The sequence below is a fragment of the Felis catus genome, chromosome A1, assembly GCF_018350175.1.
Source record: "Felis catus isolate Fca126 chromosome A1, F.catus_Fca126_mat1.0, whole genome shotgun sequence".
In the NCBI taxonomy this organism is placed as follows: domain Eukaryota; kingdom Metazoa; phylum Chordata; class Mammalia; order Carnivora; family Felidae; genus Felis; species Felis catus.
In genome coordinates, this window is record NC_058368.1 from 95357022 (window position 1) to 95368695 (window position 11674).

At 43.1% G+C, this 11674-nt stretch overlaps 1 long non-coding RNA gene across 1 annotated transcript; it reads left to right on the forward strand.

Annotated features, from left to right (window-relative positions):
• Positions 1-674: 674 nt before the first annotated feature.
• Positions 675-9527, forward strand: LOC123384587. The gene is made up of 3 exons (XR_006595921.1): positions 675-1135; positions 3843-4015; positions 8645-9527. It is a non-coding gene; the product is annotated as an uncharacterized LOC123384587 (long non-coding RNA).
• The last annotated feature ends 2147 nt before the right edge of the window (positions 9528-11674 follow it).

The window sequence follows — 11674 nt, forward strand, 5'->3', positions numbered from 1 at the left end:
CTCAGGTCAATTTCAGTTTGTGAGATTAAGCCCCAGGTTGGGCTCTGCACTGACAGTGTATAGCCTGCTTGGGATTCTCTCTCTCTCTCTCTCTCTCTCCCTCCCTCCCTCCCTCCCTCCCTCTACGCCTCCCCCAGTCATGTGCACGTGTACCATCCCCCCCTCGCAAATAAATAAACAAAAAAAAAAAAAGAAAGAAAAGAAGCAATCTTCATTGTTGAGATGAAATGTAATGTTTGACACTCTCCAGCCAGGAAGTGGGATTTTTCTTCTTAAATCCTTCTTAAAATGACAAAAAAGTGCTCTCAGATTAGATGGGAATAAAATATTTGTGTTGTAAATCCACGTACTCCTTCTTCAATTGTGTTGTTTTTCTCTCTCCCTCTTTTTCTTCTCTTTCTTCTCTGGTTTTACTTTCATAGAAGTACAACATAGGGTTTGTTGTAAATTATACTTCTTAAATGTATGCCAGTTTAATGGGCTTTCCTTTTTTTCCCCCAATGTTTTTCAATGTTTATTTATTTTGAGAGAGAGAAAGAGAACGAGTCAGGGAGGGGTAGAGAGAGGGAGACAGAGAATTCCAAGCAGGCTCTGCACTGCCAGTGCAGAGCCCAATGTGGGGCTTGATCTCACAAATTGTGAGATCATGACGTGAGCCAAGATCATGACCTGAGCCAAAATCAAGAGTCGAACATGTAACTACTGAGCTGCTTAGGTGCCCTAATAATTTTCTTAACTTGCAACACAGATGGGTGAAGTATTTTACATTTTTCTCTCTTTAAATGTGACAGAACTGGGTTGCTTTTTTTTTTTTTTAACTAACATATATATTTATATGTTGTCTTCCTGCTCTCATCCACTCATTCGTGTGGCTGTAGTTGAGGAATTACTGAAGAAAGAAACCAGGTGAGTAAGAGTTCAAGATGCCTGTGCAGCAGGATGGATTCTGGATGATAGTCTTTCTTAATTTGTTCAAGAGGAAACTCAGCACGTGTGCTGACCATGGACCGACTTCACTCCCTTTTCAGAGACCAAGAAAGAGAAGAATTTCCTTTGAAAGATGCGTAAATTCTTTCCAAGGAAGACCTAGTCCCTTATGAGGATCTCTTCCAATGCCTACTTTTGGGTATTACAGGTATTTTCCAAAAAATTCCTTGCCTTGTCTTGTCTTGCCTCGCCTCGCCTCGCCTCACCTGTCCTGTAGGCTCCATGCGCAACGTGGGCCTGGAACTCACGATCAAGAGTCCTTTGCTCTACTGACTGAGCCAGCCAGGTGCACCCTCCAAATTTTCGTTTTTGTTAAGCTTGTTTAGGCATGTTTTTCTTTGTGGAAGCCACGTGATTAGCTTCTGGAAGCAGGCACTCACCAAATACTGATTTCCCTTTCATTTAGTCTAAGTTTCTTCAAATCATAATCAGTGCTTAAGAGGCATTAGTAATGTTATGGCCCCTTGTTATATAGATATGGAAAACTGAGGCACAGAAACTTGTTTGAATGGTACATCCAATAGTATACGAAGGCTAGGAGAGTCAAACTTAAGTGTTTCACCTCCAAGGTGCATGACAGAAACAACAGGCATGTGTGTTTTTGTGTGTGTGCTCACACGCATGCATGCATGTGTGTTGGGGGGAGGGTAGGGGTTTATATATTTTATACTACCTGAAATTTTGTTGACATGACCTGCCCAGGTACGTTTCAAGCTTTTGAACAGAGATGGAATGCCTCATTTGGGATTATTGCCTCTTTTGTTATTCTTGGTGAGACTGGTCAGCGGTTGGTGGAACCTATTATCTACTGTGAAAATACTCAATGGAAATACATTTGGGATTTTGTGAATATAAATGGGATTGATTAGGAGCTTTAGAATTTCTGATGAATTGATAAAGGTAAGCCCCATTTACATTAAGTGATTTCATCAATGAGAACCAGAATCACTGAGAAGTCTCTCTTCCATTTTGAAGTTTCCAAACATCGGAGGCAAATTCTGTAAGAGAGAAGCCTGTTTACCACGAAACGCAAGACCAGAAACAAATGGGGGAATTCATTCCTTAGGCTTCGAGATGTTCAGCTTTCTTGAATTGAAAGAACTAGGCCTGAAAACATTCATGGCTTTATGGAACTTTTCCTTTTCTTAACATTTGTTTGATTACTTTGTATAGTAAGATTGAGAAACACTAGAGTCACCCTAATGATACGGTGTGTATGTCTGTCCTACTAAGCCTGGAAGCTTGTGCTGTAGATTTGAAAAATCTACCTTCTCCGTTCTTCAGAAATTTATAACCTAGAAGTTTACTTAAAAATGTTTCTTTTTTTTAAAGTTTTTATTTATTTATTTTGAGACAGAGAGAGAGAGAGAGAGAGAGAGAGAGAGAGAGAGAGACCGAGCCTGTGAAAGCATGAGTGGGAGTGGGGCAGAGAGAGAAAAGGAGAGAGAAAATCCCAAGTAGGCTCCTCGCTATCAGGGCAGATCCTGATGGGGGGCTTGAGCTCACAAACTGTGAGATCATGACCTGAGCTAAAACCAAGAATTGGACACTTAACCCACGGAGCCACCCAAGCACCCATGTAATGATGTTTCTGCTTCATATTTTTTATGTTTGGTGGTCCTCAACCTTAGATATACAGGAGAATGATCTGGGAGCTTTAAAAACCCCAGTGCCTCTGGCTGTGCCCCAGGTGAATGAAATCATAATCTCTGGGGGTGATATCCAAGCAGTGGTAGCTTTTAATGCTCTCCCTGTGAATCTAATGGGCACCCAGTCAGTATTTTTTGAATGGGTTGCAGGTATGTCCAGATACTGGTCTTGTTAACTCTTGGAGCAGTAGCACAAGGCCTGGAGTAGAGGGAAGCCACTGCCCATCACCTCTGACCACAAGCAGCCCGCACTAGAAGAGGACCTGGATGTTGCCTTAACTACCTCCATTTTGACCTCAATGGGTGCTTTCTAATGAATTAAGTCCTTCTTTCCAAGTTGTCACTTAACCCAGGCAAGAGACCCGGTGGACAAAATGTCTTATAAGGGGAACTGAAACTACCCCTCAAGCAACAGGGACTGCCGTGACACCGGCAACACCCTGCGTGATTGACCCCAAGACAGTAACTGACCTGACCTTCACTGCCCTCCTGCGCTTCCCCACTGACCTTTGCCCTATATTTATTTTCCTTATTAAAATGTTGAGGGGTTTTCTGCACTTCAGAGCTACTTCTTGGTCTTCCCAGGGTTGGCCTCGCTGAAATAAATTCCTTTCTGGTTTCACCCACCACTTGTCTGTCTGCCCCTGGATTTACTAGCGGTGAGTGGCCCAACCTGGTCCGTTTGGGACCCCCGGAGCTCAGGCGCGCTTGTACCCATAGCCTCTGGAGCACCACCAGGAAGCTGTTAGAATAGTCTTTTCTATGCCCTGTGATGTGAAGAAGGTGGGGGGAGCACAGAAGGGTCTCATTTACACCTTAGAGCAACACAGGAAGATAACCATTTGGTTTTCAAATTTTATAGATCAAGTCTTTAAATCTTTGGGAATTAAACACTGTATTAAAATCACAGGGTAGGGGCACCTGGGTGACTCAGTCGGTTGAACGTCTGACTCTTGATTTCGGCTTAGGGCATGGTCTCATGGTTTGTGAATTCAAGTCCCACGTTGGGCTCTGTGCTGACAGGGTGGAGGCTGCTTGGGATTCTCTCTCTCTCTCTCTCTCTCTCTCTCTCTCTCTGCCTGCATGCTCTCAGTCTCTCTCTCTCAAAATAAAGAAATAAACTTATAAAAAATTTAAAAAAAATAAATTAAAAAATAGGGTAATTCACAGAGCTGATATTTGGATCATACTTTTTCTTCATTGCAGCCTCTTAAGCATGAGGTAATGTGGAATGTGGAAGGGCCTATGGAGTGTTGCATACAAAACACAGAGGGACCCTAGAGAAACAGACATTGATTCTGGTCTAGTGTGATCAGAGAAGACTTCCTGGAACGTTTTTCATTTGTGCTGGACCTTCAAGAATGTGTGGATTTCTAGAGGTAAAAATACGATGTTATCCTAGGTTTATATAATAAGTAGTGATCTACTTGGCTATAAAATAAAACATTAGGAGCTTATCTCTCCTGGATCCATAGTAGAACCATTTGGGAAGCTTTCAAAATATATTGATGCCAGAGCCCCACCCTAAACCACTAATTAAATCAGAGGTTTGGGATAGGACTCGCTGGGATAGTGTAGAAGAAAGCAGCAGAAAATAAAGCTGGTTTGGGGTTAGATTGCAGGGAATATGGAATGTGAAGCTTATTTGATTTATTACTTGGGTAATGGCAGGCCAGGGAAGGCTTTTAAACAGGACAGGGATAAAGCAATCAACTTATAAACTCTGTCCAACTCCTGGCTATCTTCTGTTTTGTTACATATTTAGAAAATATCAAGAATTCTCAGCGGAAGTAGTTTTAAATCCAGGAGCCTATCAGGATTCCCTGGGAAGGCTTTTCAATTACACTTTCTTTCTCTGGTTCTGGGATTACGCCAGAGTCTTGAAGAAGCCTGGATAGTTTCACGAGCTGGATTCAAAGACAGCCCCCCCTCCTCTGGCCTACCCTAATTTTAATACATCTGAGTAAGGGACACAGAACGTGAAGTTAGGGAACAGTCTACAAGACCACCCCCACTTTTGACACCAGTTTCAAATTTAGGGGTTCCCAAAGACCACCCTCCATTTTTTTAAGTTTATTTATTTATTTTGAGAGACAGAGAGAGATTACAGGAGGGGCAGAGAGACAGGGAGAGAATCCCAAGCAGTCTCTGCAACATCAGGGCAGAGCCCGATGTGGGGCTTGAACCCATGAACCATAAGATCATGACCTGAGCCGAAACCAAGAGTTGGACACTCAACCACCTAAGCCACCTAGGCGTCCCAACCCCCCTCCATTTTGATAATTCACTAGAAAGGACTCAGAGAATGGAACAGGGGTGCAGAGGCCCAAGGGCACCTGAGCTCCAGGGGTCCCAGTTGGGCCAGTTTGGGCCACTTGCCACTAGTAAATCCAAAGGCAGAGAGACAGGGGTGGTGAAACAAGAAATTGATCTCACTGAGGCCGACGCTGAGAAGACAGAGGACTAATGTCCCAAGAACTAGCTCTAAAGTGCAAAAAAGACCTCTAGGTTTATGTAAGGAAAATGTGAGACAAAGGTTGACAGATCTGTGCAGCTAGGCCATAAAGGTTGGGTCAGTCATTGTCTTGGGGATCGGTTATGTTGGGTGTTGCTGGTGTCATGGTAGTCCTGATTGCTTGAGGGGTTACTTTGGGTTCCCATCATGGGGACTTTTTGCCTGTTGAGTCTTTGGTTGGAGTTAAGACATAAACTGGAAGGAAGGATTTAATCCATTGGAAAGTACACATGGAGGTCAAAATGGAGGTAATTAAGGGAACAACTGGGTCCTCTTTCAAGAACTCACTAAAGTCTGTGATACTTACAGTTCTATTTTTAAAAAAAAATTTTAATTAAAAAAATTTTGAGAGAGTGAGAGAGCACAGTAGGGAGAAGGGTGGGGGGGGGGAGAGAGAGAGAGAGAGAGAGAGAGAGAGAGAGAATCCCACCAAGGAGGCTCCATGCTCAGTGCAGAGCCCAATGTGGGGCTCGATCCCATGACCGTGGGATTACGACCTGAGCCTAAATCAAGAGTTGGACACTCAGGGGCATCTGGGTGGCTCATTTGGTTAAGTGTCCGACTTCGGCTCAGGTCACGATCTCGTGGTTTGTGGGTTCTAGTCCATGTCGGTCTCTGTGCTGACAGCTCAGATCCTGGAGTCTGCTTAGAGTTCTGTGTCTCCCTCTCTCTCTGCCCCTCTCTGGCTCTCTCTCTCTCTCTCTCTCTCTCTCTCTCTCTCTCAGAAACAAACAAACAAAAAGAGTTGGACACTCAACCAACTGAGCCACCAGGGGCCCTCTTTTTATTTTTTAAATGTTTATATATTTATTTTGAGAGAGAGAGAGGGGGGCAAAGGGAGAGGGAGAGAGAGAGAGAATGCCAAGCAGGACCCATGCTGTCAGTGCAGAGTCTGACAAGAGGCTCAATCTCACAAACCTTGAGATCATGACTTGAGGGGAAATCAAGAGCCCAACGCCTAACCGACTGAGCTCCCCAGGAGCCCTCACGGTTCTGTTTTATTCTAGTGAAAGATCACAGTCAGCTGTGTGGAGAGATGCATGAAGTCAAGTCTGGGAGAATTCCAAACGTGGAAATTCCAGCCGTCTTCTCCCAGTGGGACTCTGAGGGGAGCCTCCCTCCTGTGGCCTCCAGAGGGTGGGACAAAGACCTAATTGATTTTCTGTCTCTCTCTGTCTTCCTGCTGCCCATCCCTGATAGCACATTCTCCAGAAGTGTAGAGCAGGGGAAGTAAAGCTGCAGTTTTCTGATTAACGGATCCAGAAGGGGATTTTCAGCGAACCAAAGAAAAGTGAACAAATGTCAGAGAGGGAGGAGTTGGCCCAAGTAGCTCCAGGAATTTGTTTGTGAACTCCTGGGATCGCATCCGAGCTACTCATGTGAATATCTGACCTTAAACAGTAAGTTTTGACAACTGAATGACAGAACAGAACACTGCTTAGATTTCAGGTTGGTCACTGGGTAGCAGACATCTAGATCCAAATAGCATCACAGAGGCTTTGAAATGGTGCTGGCAGTGGAATCACAACCTGTGGCAGGCTGATTAAAACTTGAGAATTGAGTCCAGCCGTGTTGTTTGCCTCCTAAAACAAAGCTTCAACATTTTCCATAGGATTTAAGTAAGAGCTGCAGTCTTACCATATTCAAGATTACTTGGAGTACGTGGGTGGCTCAGTCGGTTAAGCGCCCAACTCTTGATTTCGGCTCAGGTCATGCTCTCGCAGGTTACGGGTTCAAGCCCCACGTTGGCCTCTGTGCTGACAGAGTGGAGCCTGCTTGGGATTTTCTCTCTTTCCCTCTCTCTCTGCCCTTCTTCCCTTCGTGCTCTCTCTCTCTCTAATAAATAAACTTAAAAACAAAAAGATGACTTGGCACAGAAATAGCCAGGAAAATTACAGCTCACGTGGGAGAAGACAGTATAGTTGCCGAGGCCTCGATGGTACTGATGGTGGAATTGCCAGGGATCGACTTTGAAGCGGCTGTTATAAAACGCTCCAGTACGTAAGGGTGAATACTCTCAAAAAGAACGAACGGGTAGCGCGAGTAGAAGATACAATTAAGAACCAAATGAAAAATTTTAAACTGAAAAATAACGAGAACCGGAGTCAAAAGCTTACATGTTGGCAAAATAGCAGAAGGGAGATGGCAGGGAAATCAGCGGACTGGAAGATGGAGAAAATTGCCCATTTGGAACAACAGAGAGAAATGCTCTCTGTTAGATTTTTTTTTTTTTTTTTTGATGTCCATTTATTTTTGAGAGAGAGACACAGAGCATGAGTGGGGGAGGGGCAGAGAGAGAGGGAGACACAGAATCCGAGGCAGGCTCCAGGCCCTGAGCTGTCAGCACAGAGCCTGACCCGGGGCTCGAACCTACAAACTGTGAGATCATGACCTGAGCCAAAGCCCGACGCTTAAAGGACTGAGCCACCCAGGTGCCCTGAGAAATGCTATTAAGAAAAGAAAAAAAGAACAGAGTCTCAGAGAACTGTGGAAGGAAGAATCCTACAGTCCGATTTAATCTAAACCACACGTTTTATTAAACATTTGACAGAGGGGCGCCTGGGTGGTGCAGTCGGTTAAGCGTCCGACTTCGGCCAGGTCACGATCTCGCGGTCCGTGAGTTCGAGCCCCGAGTCAGGCTCTGGGCTGATGGCTCAGAGCCTGGAGCCTGTTTCCGATTCTGTGTCTCCCTCTCTCTCTGCCCCTCCCCCGTAAATGCTCTGTCTCTCTCTGTCCCAAAAATAAATAAACGTTGAAAAAAAAAATTAAAAATTTGACAGAAAAAGGATAGAACATCTAAATGCAAAATATAAAACCATGTAGTATTTTGAAGAAAACATTAGCAGTCTTTAGGAATTGGGGTTAGAGAGTTCTTAGGCACGATACCGGAAGCAGATCCCTAAAATAAAAAAAAATACTGATAAATTGAAGTTGATCAAACTTAAAAATGTTCTTGATAAATAAACAGTGTTAAGAGTATGAAAAGACAGGCTACAGACTGAGAGGAAGTATTTGCACATCACATACCCGACGAACAGCTTGTACAGAGTATATAAAGAACACTCCAAGCTCAACAGTAAGAAAACAAACAACCCAGCTTAAAAGTGGGTCTGAGAGTTGAACAGACACTTCACTGAAGAGGAAATACGGGTGGTAAGTAAGCACATGAAAAGATATGCAACATCATTCACCACTGGGGAAACGCAAATTCAAATCAATGCACACCGGCTACGGTGACCAAACTCAAGAAAAATACTGATAGCAAGTGCTGGTGAGGATGTGAAGTAACTAGAATACAAAAGGGTCCAGCTGCTGTTTTAGCAGTTCCTCGTGACATTGAACATATACTTATCATGTGACCCAGAAAGCCTTTCCCTAGCTAATTTCTCAGGTGGACTGTAAGCTTATGTTCACGCAAGAACCTATATGTGAGTATTTATAGAAGCTCTCTTTGTAATCACGAATAACTGGAAACAACCCAAATGTCCTTCAGTGGGTGAACGGATAGAGACACCGTGGTGCCTTCACATGATGGGACAGCAAATACCTCAGCAGGAAACAGGAAGAGACGGTCGATGCACACAACGCCCTGTATGAATTTCAAAGGCATCTTGCTTGGTGAAAAAAGTGAGTCTCAAAAGGTTACCCACTATATGATTCCATTTTTATGACAGTCTTGAAAAGACAGCCCTACAGTGACAGAGGACAGGACAGTGGTATGTGTATATTGCGTGGAGAGAGTTTAGTGTATAAAAGGATAGAAGGGACAGGTGTTGGGGGTGATGGGATTCTTCTGTGTCCTGGGCTTTTTCCATGCTTTCACCAGATGGGGTAGGTCAGCCTCAATGATGATTCCATAGTCAGAGCTTGTGTTAGAAGTAGGGCATAGATTTTCCTTTCTTGGCTTCCAAAAATTAGATAAATGGAGAAAAACCCACAGCCTTCTGGAAAAAACGACCTTTGTCTGTTAGGGTGATACTGTCCGTGATGTCTTAGGATAGGGGTTGTCGACCTATAGCCCTCAGGCCACATCCTGCATTGCACCTGTCTTTGTAACAGCCTGAGAACTGTGTGGCTTTTACACATTTCAATGGCGGATAAATATCAAAACAAAAACATTTCATAGCATGCGAGAAGTCTATGACATTCAAATTTCAGTGCCCGTAAATAAAGTTTTATTGGCACACAGCCATGTTCACTCATTTACATATTGTTTATGGCTGCTTTTGAGCTATTACTGCAGAGTTAAGTATTTGCAACTGAGACCGTATGGCACACAAGCCTGAACTATTTACTATGTGGCCCTTTACGGAAAAAGTTTGCTGACAGTTGTTTTAGAATATTCCTTAGATAATGTGCTTATTTTTTATTTCAAAGCAGAACCCTAAGTAGATCAAGATTTATTTGTACTTTGGTTCCATGAATACATTTTGACAGCTTTTTTTTGAAAATTAATTTTTCTGGACGAGGTTTACCTTAAAAAACTCTCATCATATTTCAGCTATTGTTCCCTGCTCCCCTTTTTTTCTCCTTCAAGATTTGAGATCTGATATTTGATCAAGGAAAGAAAGTTAAAAGGTGCCCCCTTGCCGACACCAAAAGATGGGGAAACCATTGTCATTTTTATTATCTGTGTGCTGCTTATGGAATCTTGTGTTAGGGGTTAATTATAGCACCTCATTCTTGGGTGATGGCTTGTGAAACCAGCAGTTATCAGAGATAAACACTGAAGAGTCTGATTTACTTGTTCATGAGCATACCATAAAATCTTCAGTTAAATCACATTTTATGACTATGGCCTCCAAGTTTTTAAATATAGCCTTTTGATCACTTCATAGTTGTTAAGGCTGACTTTCTTTTTCCTGTTTGGCAGTGAGTAATTTATAACGTCTGTTAAGTGAACAATATTTACCAAGTGCTATCAAACAAGATAAAGATATATTTCACTGTGTCTTTATAGCCGTGTAGATAGCTCGAGAAAATATATGCCCTACTTATGATTTCACTACATGACATTAGAATCCTATGAAGTGTAAATCTGAAACAATTTTACTCTCTTACCTCTATTTATTCCTTGCTTACTGTGTTTCTAAGGCCATTTTGGATGTCTTCTTTGAATTTTTTTTTTTTAACGTTTTATTTATTTTTGAGACAGAAAGAGACAGAGCATGAACAGGGGAGGGGCAGAGAGAGAGGGAGACACAGAAACAGAAGCAGGCTCCAGGCTCTGAGCCATCAGCCCAGAGCCTGACACGGGGCTCGAACTCACGGACCGCGAGATCGTGACCTGAGCTGAAGCCAGCCGCTTAACCGACTGAGCCACCCAGGCACCCCATTGGATGTCTTCTTTGAAGAGAAAAATAAAATTATGCCTCAAAATATGGTTTTCCTTAAAAGCAGCCCAAATAACTATATTCCATGTGTTGGGGGTTTTATGCTCCAGTCACATGGAATATATTGAATCATGCCGTGACTTCTGTCCACAGTGTCTAAGACCATGTAACATGGTAACTTGGACCATAACTTGTGTAATCATGGTGGTTTCCTAATTAAATGTAATAATGGCTCCGGAATGTATGGCAAAAATAGTAAAATATCAATGATAATGGATGGTTTCCCCAACATGTGCATGATATCAGTCGATTGTAATAGCACAATTTGAAATATCCTGCAGAAGAGGAAGAGGAGGCCCAAATGGGCAAACCACTTCCCCCAAGGACACCGTTTCTGAGGTGTAGACGGAGGACTAGAACACGGATATTCTAATTCGTAGGTCAGAGATTGCTCAGCTATACTGTGCTTGCTACTTTATTCCTTACTGAATAAAAGATCGCTTTGTCCTATACGTGGTAACGTTCTTTCTAAACTAAGGGATGACTTGTATATATGGAGTCAGGAGCGCAATTGTTTGGGCTAAGAGTTACTATTCCCTTCGCCCCTCTCCTACGAGGTCTCTAGGTCTCCGCTGTATAATGGAGTTGATTTATATATAATTTGCTGTCTGAATTTGGTAGAAAAATTATTAAAGAAAAGTGTTCTATGGAGACTGGGAACATGTAACCCCCATTGTGGACTCAGAACAAATTGCTTTGGGGGTTTTTGTTGATGCCGTGTGGTTACGACTGTTTCTATATTGATCTTTTCAGTACCACTAAACCTCATACGGTATGAACACCACTGAGTTTTGCTGAACACGGGAGGCGGGTTATGCTTTTACAAGTGACTCATGTAATTAACCGCATAGAATCTATTGAGGTGGCAAATGTAATTTCTCACCTAACGCTTGGCAAATATTAGATAAACGGGGCAGCATCTGTGACCTCAGATCTAGATTACATTAGCAGTTGTTTTAAACATACCAACTCAGCTGTGGGTGCATAAAACCAACCACGCTTTCCCTCTGCTCTTTCTGGGAGGCCAAATTTCTGATCCTGGGTGTGTTCCTTGATGCCTATTGCTGTGGATGCCTATGGATAAGGTATGTGTGTTGGGGAGAAGCCTTGTACTCAACCGTCCTCAAAAT